Source organism: Schistocerca cancellata, unplaced genomic scaffold, assembly GCF_023864275.1.
Source record: "Schistocerca cancellata isolate TAMUIC-IGC-003103 unplaced genomic scaffold, iqSchCanc2.1 HiC_scaffold_1100, whole genome shotgun sequence".
NCBI lineage: Eukaryota > Metazoa > Arthropoda > Insecta > Orthoptera > Acrididae > Schistocerca > Schistocerca cancellata.
The window spans coordinates 5444689-5457135 of NW_026047099.1; the positions used below are offsets into that span (position 1 = coordinate 5444689).

The 12447-nt window shown below is 47.7% G+C and overlaps 6 non-coding genes across 6 annotated transcripts; all 6 read right to left on the reverse strand.

The window, feature by feature from the left end:
- Positions 1-450: 450 nt before the first annotated feature.
- On the reverse strand, positions 451-569 carry LOC126155852 (5S ribosomal RNA). The gene has a single exon (XR_007533286.1). It is a non-coding gene; the product is annotated as a 5S ribosomal RNA (ribosomal RNA).
- A 7803-nt stretch (positions 570-8372) lies between these two features.
- Positions 8373-8491, reverse strand: LOC126155493 (5S ribosomal RNA). Its single transcript, XR_007532952.1, has one exon. It is a non-coding gene; the product is annotated as a 5S ribosomal RNA (ribosomal RNA).
- Positions 8492-9350: 859 nt separating this feature from the next.
- LOC126155494 (5S ribosomal RNA) lies at positions 9351-9469 on the reverse strand. The gene has a single exon (XR_007532953.1). It is a non-coding gene; the product is annotated as a 5S ribosomal RNA (ribosomal RNA).
- Positions 9470-10328: 859 nt separating this feature from the next.
- Positions 10329-10447, reverse strand: LOC126155495 (5S ribosomal RNA). The gene has a single exon (XR_007532954.1). It is a non-coding gene; the product is annotated as a 5S ribosomal RNA (ribosomal RNA).
- An 864-nt stretch (positions 10448-11311) lies between these two features.
- LOC126155496 (5S ribosomal RNA) lies at positions 11312-11430 on the reverse strand. The gene has a single exon (XR_007532955.1). It is a non-coding gene; the product is annotated as a 5S ribosomal RNA (ribosomal RNA).
- An 865-nt stretch (positions 11431-12295) lies between these two features.
- Positions 12296-12414, reverse strand: LOC126155498 (5S ribosomal RNA). Its single transcript, XR_007532956.1, has one exon. It is a non-coding gene; the product is annotated as a 5S ribosomal RNA (ribosomal RNA).
- Positions 12415-12447: the final 33 nt, after the last annotated feature.

Below are 12447 nucleotides of genomic sequence, written 5' to 3' on the forward strand. Positions count from 1 at the left end.
TTTGCAGTGCATTCGCACCATTCCTATCCCTGTCCCTGTCCCCGTCCCGACTTGTCCCGACTTTGCTCGACTGCCGCTCGCTGCCGCTTGGGTCGTAGTCCATATGACAGCGCAAGCACGACAAACGTCTGCGGGACGAGACGAGACGAGACGAGACGAGACGACTAAGGAATAAATTCGTGGTTACAAATCAAATTTGGAACTCTACACTCCTACACAACAATAGGCGGTGACGTATTTCAGAAATCACCTGCCGATTCGTACTGTTTTGTCGTTTTCAAAGTCTTCTTGGCAAACTTGGTTAGCACATTCTCCCTCAAACTGAGTTAATTACTGCATTTTCGTACCATTACAGTAGTTTAAAAGGCTTAAGGAAGCATCTTTGTCACAACAGAAAGGTAGTTTGAAAATTGGGCTGGCGACATTACAAAAAAAAAAAAACAGGAAGGGAGCCAACAGCACCCGGGTTTCCCAGGCGGTCACCCATCCAAGTACCAGCCGGGCCCGATGATGCTTAACTTCGGTGATCGGACGAGAACCGGTGTATTCATCATGGTATGGCCGTTGGCGCTCATCTAATGTAGCAGCACGGCAGAATTCGCGTTCGGCTTTTCTCCCAACACACAAAATGTTAGTTTTCGGCCGCATTTGACGAAAGCGCTTCCTTCCGCAACCGCCAGTTCCTCGAGGACGGCGCGGGGAGGCGCGCCCGGCGTCCCAGCAGAGTGACGGCCGAATTGGCGGGCGCACCGCCGCGTGTGTGAGACGCACTGCTGCTCGTTGCACCCCCTGTCATTCGCTGGGCGCGTGTAGCCTTCGACACTAGCGGAGGACGCATCTTGTCCCTGGTGTTCAGCGGAGGGCCTGTGCGGGGTGTGGCAGTGTCGTGCTGGAGGGCCCACTGGTAGCGATGTGGGCTTCCTCGCCTCGCCTCGCCTCGCCTCGCCTCGCCTCTTCTCACACCAGGTGTCTGCGTAGTTTGCAGTGCATTCGCACCATTCCTATCCCTGTCCCTGTCCCCGTCCCGACTTGTCCCGACTTTCAAGTCATTTTTTGCAATATGCCAAATTCCCGCTGTCCCTATATGCCAAATTCCCGCTGTCCCTATGCCATATTCCCGCTGTCCCTATAGTATTGTTGTTGAAGTGCTCTGTGTTAAAGTGATTTTCTTTGTGATATCTCTGCAGTTGTTTCGTGAGTGTGCCGTGCGAAAGTGATCTTCAACTAAAGGTACTGTACTCAGACCGAAAACCTAGAACTTATTGTCCAGAATTAACTACAAACTTACATCATGGCTCAGTGCATTGTACCTAGAGTGCAAAGTTAATTAATACTGCAAGAATTTTCTATTACTTATCATTTCAGACTATCTGGACAAACAGTTATATTACACAGTGTCTTGTTTTGCCCTCTTAAAGCTTGCTTGCTTGGATGGTAGTTTTTAGGTTGTGTGTGGTACATAGATCCAACTTTCGGCGTGGTACATAGATCGACCTTCTTTCGTGGTACCTCAATCGTACATTCCCCGTGGTACATAGATCGAAGTAACTGATTGTTTGACAATAACTTCTATAATGTTAATACTGTCCTTTGTGACCTCCCAGCGTCTGCGTAGATAGCGTAGACGCTGGAGAAGACCACTTGGTCGGAATTGGCGGCGGTTGTGGCCAGCCCGGTTGTGGGAAGTGCTACGCCTAAGCTCATAATGACGACGGTTTCAGAGGGAAAGAGCACATCATCTAGGCGTCGTATTTCTGTGGATCTGTCGGAAGCAACTAGAACTATGGACGCGACTCAGGAAAAAATTGCTGTGGTTGAGGACTTCATGGGTGAATTGACAAGTGAACTACGGCAGAAGAAAACGTCGACAGCGATATCAGACAAAATTAAAAATAAGATTTGGACCTTTGTCTTGACTCAGTCTAGGTTAGAAGGCCAAATCGAGGAGCTCAGGTTAGAAAACCAAAGGCTGAGGAATGAGCTTGCCACTGCCAATTCCCCTGATGCACAGGAGAGAATACAACGCCTGGAGACGGAACTGAAAAGTCTTAAGGAGGAGAATACACGATTGAGAGAGAGTAAGCCAACCGCATTGTCATTTGCTTCTGTTGCGGCAGCTGTACCAAAAAAGGTAAATACAACTGAAATGAAGATCGAAGAAGTCAGAGCCAAACAGACAAGTGTTCTCTTCTTCAAAGGTACAGCCAATCAGGATTCTAAGACTGTCAGAGAAACAATAACGAAGGCCATAAATCCAAAAGTAGACAAAGTCAAAATTAGAGCCATCAGATCGACGGCAAATACTGTCATCATGGAAACTGAGACGGCAGAAGACAAGCGCAAGGTTATTGAAAAGACAGCTGCGTTGCAGAATATTAAATGTGAAGAGCCAAGGAAGCTGCGACCTCTCTTAGCAGTTTACCAAGTTCCAACGACACTGACAGATGAGGCATTTCTTGACGAACTTTATGAAATAAACCTCAGCGAGCATGTTTCCCCTGAAGAGTTTCATGCTGAGGTAGCTGTGAAGTTTAAGACAGGATCTAAAGGGAAGCGTACGTTTAACAACATCATTGAAGTCACGCCGAGAATTCGTTGTCTTCTGTTGCAAAAGGATAGAGTTTACATCCAATTTGAAGCTCTAAGAGTTAGAGAATTTGTCGCTGTCCAGAAATGTTTTAGGTGTTGGGGTCTGGGACATTCTACCAGGCATTGCGACAGAGAACAGGCATGTGCAAAATGTGGGAAGACAGGCCATAATAGGTCAGAATGTAAAGAGCAGACGGTAGTTGGGTGCATTCCATGCCATCACAGGAAGAGGGTATGTAAAAAAGCTGGGGGTCCAGATTGTCCAACCTTTAGACAACTTTATGAAAGGCAGATCCAACGTACAGACTACGATTTGAGTAATGTCAACTAAGCCTAACTCTCAAGTGTTTAGAGACTACACTAACATTCAGTATACCCAGCGGAGATATAGGTCGCCGTCTACGAGAGCCAGAGCATGGCGACGTGCAGTGGCATGGAGAAGACAAATGAGTTTTTTAGCACTAGAAAAAGGAGATACAGCACCGGAACCACTTTTAGTGGCAATTCAAAACAAATACTTATATATGACCGACATGTTAGATGCTGCATGCATTCATGGAACAATGGTGTATCATCTTGCGCAAGAAGTTAAGTATGAGTTATTTCAGTGGGCAATGCTTCATTCGGCCTCGTTATTTCGCATAGAGGAGCTGGAGGCTCAACTTCTGGTCGAGGACAGAGATAGTAATCCAACATTAGCTTCTGACAACCTTTTAACTACGGAATCCTCCCCGCACTCTACACAGCTGGCAACGAGTGAGAATGGGAACTTTGTAAATTGTTGGCTATGGTATGTACCCGTCGTGGCGAGGGGCTTAACTTGTATATCGTATTCAAAGACCTGGTTCGGGCCCATGGCAGAGTGTATTCCGACCGTAAGGAAACTACTCCTACGTGTCTTATATTCACCAAATACTCATCGTGAAATTTATACAACTTAATTGTATGAGAAGTAGACTGGTTATGGCCGAACTGGGTAGATTGATTGATGATGTTGGAGCACAAATTGCCTGTCTTCAGGAGCCCTATATCCATGGCGGTAAGATTCCCGGATTGCCAACGCATTGCACGACAATCACAGGAACAAACGATGCTAAGGCGGCAATTGTGATAACAAATAGGAAGATCAAGGTCACACGTATTGCACAGCTGTGTTCGGAGCATGTTGTGACGATTGAGGCTTTAATAAGGGGAGATGTTTGGATAATCTCCTCAATTTATGCCCAGTACTCCTTGGAAATTGAGCCCTTTCTTGACAATATTAGGAACATAGTCAATTTCTCCAGACAGAGAAAATTACTAATTTTGGCAGATATAAACGCTAAATCCACATTGTGGCATGCAGATAGGACAGATACAAGGGGGCTTCTAGTGAATGATCTTGTCAATGAGTGTCAGCTGATAGTATTGAATAAGGAAGGATATGGGCCCACATATAGGGGCCATGCTGGTGGCACTAGTAATATAGATATATCGCTTGCGAATGAACCAGCTTATCCCCATATTGCGACCTGGCGGATTTGCGATGGTGCTTCACAAAGTGACCACAATATGATTATAATAGAGGTGGATAACTTTTATCGCTCAAATGTACAGGCAGATTCATCACGTCACCCACGATTGCTGTTTGAGAAGGTTAATCTGGAGACCTTATTTAATGTAATATATAGTTTCAACATTAATGAAGTACAAGGGAGTGTGGATTTTAGAGCTCACTTCCTGGTAGAAGTGCTGCAACAGGCGCAGGTTAGGGCCATTCCGTCTGTGAGTGGAGGAAGACAATCTCGTTTCCCCTGGTCCCGACAGCTGACAACATTAAGGAAAAAAGCTCGAGATGCCCGTCGATATTATCAACTAGCAAAGACATATAATGAAAGACATATAAGGCTGCAACTGTATTTGGCTGCTAAAAACAGGTACAAGGATGAACTGCAGAAGACAAGACAGGTTCATTGGGACAAGTTTGTCAAGACAAATCTGTCTAAAGACATCTGGGGCGAGCCATACAGAGTGCTAACAGAACGGGTCAAATCACCTCTGATTATGTCAACACTGCGGCAGGCAGATGGACGCATGACGGATGGATGGCGGCGGACGGCAGAATATCTCTTGCATAGGCTGCTTCCTGACGATGAAGTAATTGACGATGACGTTTACCATCGTGATCTACGCAGGCAAATTGATGAAGAATACGTCAACGACCTAGCTGTCATTCCGTTTGCCCAGGAAGAGGTTGCATTGGCAATTCAAAACTTGAAAAATAAGAAGGCCCCTGGCCCGGATGGTGTGCATGCTGAGACCGTGAAGGCTGCTGCTCCTCTCATTGTTCCGTACCTGACACAATTGTTTAATGACTGCCTACTGGAGGGTAGAGTTCCGGCCACCTGGAAGTCGGCTAGTGTCATAATTATTAAAAAATCGGAGGATAAAGATCCGACGGATGCCAAGACGTACAGGCCAATCTGCCTACTGAACATTTTAGGCAAATTGCAAGAGAGACTATTGTGTGATAGACTTCAGACTCACCGCCAGCTGAGGGGCCTATCACACCATCAGTTTGGTTTTCGTCCTAAGAAATCTATTGAAGATGCAATTAACAGGGCAATCGATATTACCAAGAATACGGACCGCAGTTATGTTCTGGCAGTGTTCATAGATATCTCAGGCGCCTTTGACAATCTCTGGTGGCCTGCCCTGTTTGCAAGATTGCGGGATTTGCAAATTCCTACTGCATTGTACACAAATTTTCTTGATTACTGTAGACACAGGACGGTAGAATGGAGGGCAGGAAATCAGACAGTTGTCAAAAGAATATCTAAGGGTTGCCCTCAGGGCTCCATCTGTGGTCCCATATTTTGGGACATTGTAATTGAACCACTGCTGGACATGATAGATAAGGATAGGAGGGCTTTAGGAGTTGTTGCTTATGCTGACGACATAATGGTGTTAGTATCAGCAAACTCTCGGAAACAACTAGAGACTATGACTTCTGACTTGCTTCGTGATATTACTGACTGGTGTAAGAAAAACAAACTGACAGTGGCAGCCAATAAGACTGTGTATATGCTCCTAAAGGGTCAGCTGCTACGTAACCCAATTATCAAACTGAATGACGTGTCACTGAAACGACAAGAGGTTACGCGGTATTTAGGGCTTTATTTGGATGAGAAACAGTCTTTCACCCAACATGCAAGAACCATGACGGAAAAAGGACTGAGTATTATGCATAAAGTGGCGAGACTGAATAGTGCCTCCTTTAGGCTGCCGCTGAACGTTATGAGAGCGTATCACACTGCGCTATTTGAATCTATTACATGCTTTGCAGCTAGTGTCTGGGCACATCGGCTGCACCTAGGTACCCATGTAAATATAGTTAGGCGTGGCCAACGGAGTGTTCTGCTCCGATTGTCAGGGGCTTTCAATACCACTTCCATCGAAGCCTTGTGTGTTGTACTAGGTGTATGCCCAATTGATCTTACCATCAGGCAACGTGCGGCAGCGTACTGGTTGAGGAGAGGGGAAGAAGGGAAGGTGAGAGAAATTACAGGGCAAAATCTAAGGAACATGAAGGATTTAAGAGACTGGAAGCTGCAGACATGGCAGTCCGAATGGGAAGCGACAGACAAGGGACGACGAGTGTACAACTTTTTTCCTGATGTTCGTGAGAGATTAAGATTGCGACACTGTGATCCTACGCGCGGTATGGTCCATTTCCTGACGGGTCATGGACCATATCCTGCACATTTACAACGAGTGGGATTAAGAGAGACAGATGTATGTGCGTGTGGTCAAGTTGGTACACCGGAACACGTCGTCCTACACTGTCACCGGCTTCCAAGGATACGACAACCAACTGTGGGTGAGGACTTGTATAATTTAATAAGACAGCAGGATGAGTGGGTGAGGCTGAATAATTTAAGCAACGACATTTCAAATGTACTTTATCAACAGTTTAGGGAGGAACGGCCTCATGCACGGATTGCACTGGGTGCACAGATTAGACAGCACCAATGGAGCGATACTGAGACAGAGTCAAATTCACTTTCAGACTTAGATGCAGTTACGAATGAGGACATGGAATGAAGGTTCTGACATCCCAGGAGTGATTGGCTCGAAGTCAATTCCGAGCCCTTGCACTTGGGTGTTAACGTACACAGGTAGATTTTATTGACATTTTATATATTGGTATTATTAATATGTATTGTTTAAAATTGTTCCTGTCTTTGTAACTAATGTTAATGTTATGATTGGTAACTAATGTAATGTATTCCTAAGATTATATATTAGTGCAAATTATCATGAATATGGTAGTATGCTTCTTGTTTGCACAGAGTAAGGCTAGAAAGTACAAGAGCCACATCCACTATGACAGGCTCGAGGATTTGTTGTGCCCTCATATGGGTGTGGCTTTCTGTGGAACCAGAGCTTGTGAATCTTGAATATATTGTTTTGGCCATCTGAAAAGAAATAGATCCTGGGTTTGTAAATATTTTATACTAATTTTATTCTTCTATGATTTTATATTTTTCTAAATCTTAAATCTTCTAAATTGTTTTAGAGCTTTTCTCTGTGCGCACAATATAAATACAACTAAAAAGTGACTAACAAACAGAGGAAGGTTAGTGGCACACTGAGGAAGAAATCTGGTTAACGCACAAAGGTAGATTGTATTGACAATTCACATATTGGTATTATTACTATGCATTGTTTAAAATTGTTCCTGCTTTTGTAACTAATGTAATTGTAATGATTGTTAACAAATGTGAAGTACTCCTAAGATTATGTAATAGTGCAGATTATCATGAACATGGTAGTATGCTTCTTGTTTGCACAGAGTAGTACTCGAAAGTACAGGAGCCACATCCACTATGACAGGCTCGAGGAATTGCCGAGCCCTCATTTGGGTGTGGCTTTCTGTGGAACTAGAGCTTGCAGTTCCTAGAGATATTGTTCTGGCCATCTGCCAAAGAAGTAGATCCTAAGTTGCAATAACTATGTTAATTTTATTCTTCTTGATTTTATAATTTTCTATACCTAAATTTTCTAAATTTTATATTTTTCTAAATCAAAATTCTAAATTGTTTTCAAGCTTTTTCTGTATTAACATAATATATATCGATAAAAAGTGAATAAGAAACAGAGGAAGGTTAGTGGCACACTGAGCATGAAATCTGGTCCGCCTCCACGTGGCAAGGGACGGGCAACGGTGTGTGAACTTTTACGACCATCTAGAAGTTGTCACACCGGCTAAGAGACCATGAGTGCCACTAACGCTACACATTGTAGTAAATACACAACCCACCATAGCTCCTAGACGGTGGGTTCCTCTGTAAGTTAAATGAAAAAAAAAAAAAAAAAAAAAAAAAAAAAAAAAAAAAAAAAAATGTCCCGACTTTGCTCGACTGCCGCTCGCTGCCGCTCGGGTCGTAGTCCATATGACAGCGCAAGCACGACAAACGTCTGCGGGACGAGACGAGACGAGACGAGACGAGACGACTAAGGAATAAATTCGTGGTTACAAATCAAATTTGGAACTCTACACTCCTACACAACAATAGGCGGTGACGTATTTCAGAAATCACCTGCCGATTCGTACTGTTTTGTCGTTTTCAAAGTCTTCTTGGCAAACTTGGTTAGCACATTCTCCCTCAAACTGAGTTAATTACTGCATTTTCGTACCATTACAGTAGTTTAAAAGGCTTAAGGAAGCATCTTTGTCACAACAGAAAGGTAGTTTGAAAATTGGGCTGGCGACATTACAAAAAAAAAAAAAACAGGAAGGGAGCCAACAGCACCCGGGTTTCCCAGGCGGTCACCCATCCAAGTACTAGCCGGGCCCGATGATGCTTAACTTCGGTGATCGGACGAGAACCGGTGTATTCATCATGGTATGGCCGTTGGCGCTCATCTAATGTAGCAGCACGGCAGAATTCGCGTTCGGCTTTTCTCCCAACACACAAAATGTTAGTTTTCGGCCGCATTTGACGAAAGCGCTTCCTTCCGCAACCGCCAGTTCCTCGAGGACGGCGCGGGGAGGCGCGCCCGGCGTCCCAGCAGAGTGACGGCCGAATTGGCGGGCGCACCGCCGCGTGTGTGAGACGCACTGCTGCTCGTTGCACCCCCTGTCATTCGCTGGGCGCGTGTAGCCTTCGACACTAGCGGAGGACGCATCTTGTCCCTGGTGTTCAGCGGAGGGCCTGTGCGGGGTGTGGCAGTGTCGTGCTGGAGGGCCCACTGGTAGCGATGTGGGCTTCCTCGCCTCGCCTCGCCTCGCCTCGCCTCGCCTCTTCTCACACCAGGTGTCTGCGTAGTTTGCAGTGCATTCGCACCATTCCTATCCCTGTCCCTGTCCCCGTCCCGACTTGTCCCGACTTTGCTCGACTGCCGCTCGCTGCCGCTCGGGTCGTAGTCCATATGACAGCGCAAGCACGACAAACGTCTGCGGGACGAGACGAGACGAGACGAGACGAGACGACTAAGGAATAAATTCGTGGTTACAAATCAAATTTGGAACTCTACACTCCTACACAACAATAGGCGGTGACGTATTTCAGAAATCACCTGCCGATTCGTACTGTTTTGTCGTTTTCAAAGTCTTCTTGGCAAACTTGGTTAGCACATTCTCCCTCAAACTGAGTTAATTACTGCATTTTCGTACCATTACAGTAGTTTAAAAGGCTTAAGGAAGCATCTTTGTCACAACAGAAAGGTAGTTTGAAAATTGGGCTGGCGACATTACAAAAAAAAAAAAACAGGAAGGGAGCCAACAGCACCCGGGTTTCCCAGGCGGTCACCCATCCAAGTACTAGCCGGGCCCGATGATGCTTAACTTCGGTGATCGGACGAGAACCGGTGTATTCATCATGGTATGGCCGTTGGCGCTCATCTAATGTAGCAGCACGGCAGAATTCGCGTTCGGCTTTTCTCCCAACACACAAAATGTTAGTTTTCGGCCGCATTTGACGAAAGCGCTTCCTTCCGCAACCGCCAGTTCCTCGAGGACGGCGCGGGGAGGCGCGCCCGGCGTCCCAGCAGAGTGACGGCCGAATTGGCGGGCGCACCGCCGCGTGTGTGAGACGCACTGCTGCTCGTTGCACCCCCTGTCATTCGCTGGGCGCGTGTAGCCTTCGACACTAGCGGAGGACGCATCTTGTCCCTGGTGTTCAGCGGAGGGCCTGTGCGGGGTGTGGCAGTGTCGTGCTGGAGGGCCCACTGGTAGCGATGTGGGCTTCCTCGCCTCGCCTCGCCTCGCCTCGCCTCGCCTCGCCTCTTCTCACACCAGGTGTCTGCGTAGTTTGCAGTGCATTCGCACCATTCCTATCCCTGTCCCTGTCCCCGTCCCGACTTGTCCCGACTTTGCTCGACTGCCGCTCGCTGCCGCTCGGGTCGTAGTCCATATGACAGCGCAAGCACGACAAACGTCTGCGGGACGAGACGAGACGAGACGAGACGACTAAGGAATAAATTCGTGGTTACAAATCAAATTTGGAACTCTACACTCCTACACAACAATAGGCGGTGACGTATTTCAGAAATCACCTGCCGATTCGTACTGTTTTGTCGTTTTCAAAGTCTTCTTGGCAAACTTGGTTAGCACATTCTCCCTCAAACTGAGTTAATTACTGCATTTTCGTACCATTACAGTAGTTTAAAAGGCTTAAGGAAGCATCTTTGTCACAACAGAAAGGTAGTTTGAAAATTGGGCTGGCGACATTACAAAAAAAAAAAAACAGGAAGGGAGCCAACAGCACCCGGGTTTCCCAGGCGGTCACCCATCCAAGTACTAGCCGGGCCCGATGATGCTTAACTTCGGTGATCGGACGAGAACCGGTGTATTCATCATGGTATGGCCGTTGGCGCTCATCTAATGTAGCAGCACGGCAAAATTCGCGTTCGGCTTTTCTCCCAACACACAAAATGTTAGTTTTCGGCCGCATTTGACGAAAGCGCTTCCTTCCGCAACCGCCAGTTCCTCGAGGACGGCGCGGGGAGGCGCGCCCGGCGTCCCAGCAGAGTGACGGCCGAATTGGCGGGCGCACCGCCGCGTGTGTGAGACGCACTGCTGCTCGTTGCACCCCCTGTCATTCGCTGGGCGCGTGTAGCCTTCGACACTAGCGGAGGACGCATCTTGTCCCTGGTGTTCAGCGGAGGGCCTGTGCGGGGTGTGGCAGTGTCGTGCTGGAGGGCCCACTGGTAGCGATGTGGGCTTCCTCGCCTCGCCTCGCCTCGCCTCGCCTCGCCTCGCCTCTTCTCACACCAGGTGTCTGCGTAGTTTGCAGTGCATTCGCACCATTCCTATCCCTGTCCCTGTCCCCGTCCCGACTTGTCCCGACTTTGCTCGACTGCCGCTCGCTGCCGCTCGGGTCGTAGTCCATATGACAGCGCAAGCACGACAAACGTCTGCGGGACGAGACGAGACGAGACGAGACGAGACGACTAAGGAATAAATTCGTGGTTACAAATCAAATTTGGAACTCTACACTCCTACACAACAATAGGCGGTGACGTATTTCAGAAATCACCTGCCGATTCGTACTGTTTTGTCGTTTTCAAAGTCTTCTTGGCAAACTTGGTTAGCACATTCTCCCTCAAACTGAGTTAATTACTGCATTTTCGTACCATTACAGTAGTTTAAAAGGCTTAAGGAAGCATCTTTGTCACAACAGAAAGGTAGTTTGAAAATTGGGCTGGCGACATTACAAAAAAAAAAAAACAGGAAGGGAGCCAACAGCACCCGGGTTTCCCAGGCGGTCACCCATCCAAGTACTAGCCGGGCCCGATGATGCTTAACTTCGGTGATCGGACGAGAACCGGTGTATTCATCATGGTATGGCCGTTGGCGCTCATCTAATGTAGCAGCACGGCAAAATTCGCGTTCGGCTTTTCTCCCAACACACAAAATGTTAGTTTTCGGCCGCATTTGACGAAAGCGCTTCCTTCCGCAACCGCCAGTTCCTCGAGGACGGCGCGGGGAGGCGCGCCCGGCGTCCCAGCAGAGTGACGGCCGAATTGGCGGGCGCACCGCCGCGTGTGTGAGACGCACTGCTGCTCGTTGCACCCCCTGTCATTCGCTGGGCGCGTGTAGCCTTCGACACTAGCGGAGGACGCATCTTGTCCCTGGTGTTCAGCGGAGGGCCTGTGCGGGGTGTGGCAGTGTCGTGCTGGAGGGCCCACTGGTAGCGATGTGGGCTTCCTCGCCTCGCCTCGCCTCGCCTCGCCTCGCCTCGCCTCTTCTCACACCAGGTGTCTGCGTAGTTTGCAGTGCATTCGCACCATTCCTATCCCTGTCCCTGTCCCCGTCCCGACTTGTCCCGACTTTGCTCGACTGCCGCTCGCTGCCGCTCGGGTCGTAGTCCATATGACAGCGCAAGCACGACAAACGTCTGCGGGACGAGACGAGACGAGACGAGACGAGACGACTAAGGAATAAATTCGTGGTTACAAATCAAATTTGGAACTCTACACTCCTACACAACAATAGGCGGTGACGTATTTCAGAAATCACCTGCCGATTCGTACTGTTTTGTCGTTTTCAAAGTCTTCTTGGCAAACTTGGTTAGCACATTCTCCCTCAAACTGAGTTAATTACTGCATTTTCGTACCATTACAGTAGTTTAAAAGGCTTAAGGAAGCATCTTTGTCACAACAGAAAGGTAGTTTGAAAATTGGGCTGGCGACATTACAAAAAAAAAAAAAACAGGAAGGGAGCCAACAGCACCCGGGTTTCCCAGGCGGTCACCCATCCAAGTACTAGCCGGGCCCGATGATGCTTAACTTCGGTGATCGGACGAGAACCGGTGTATTCATCATGGTATGGCCGTTGGCGCTCATCTAATGTAGCAGCACGGCAGAATTCGC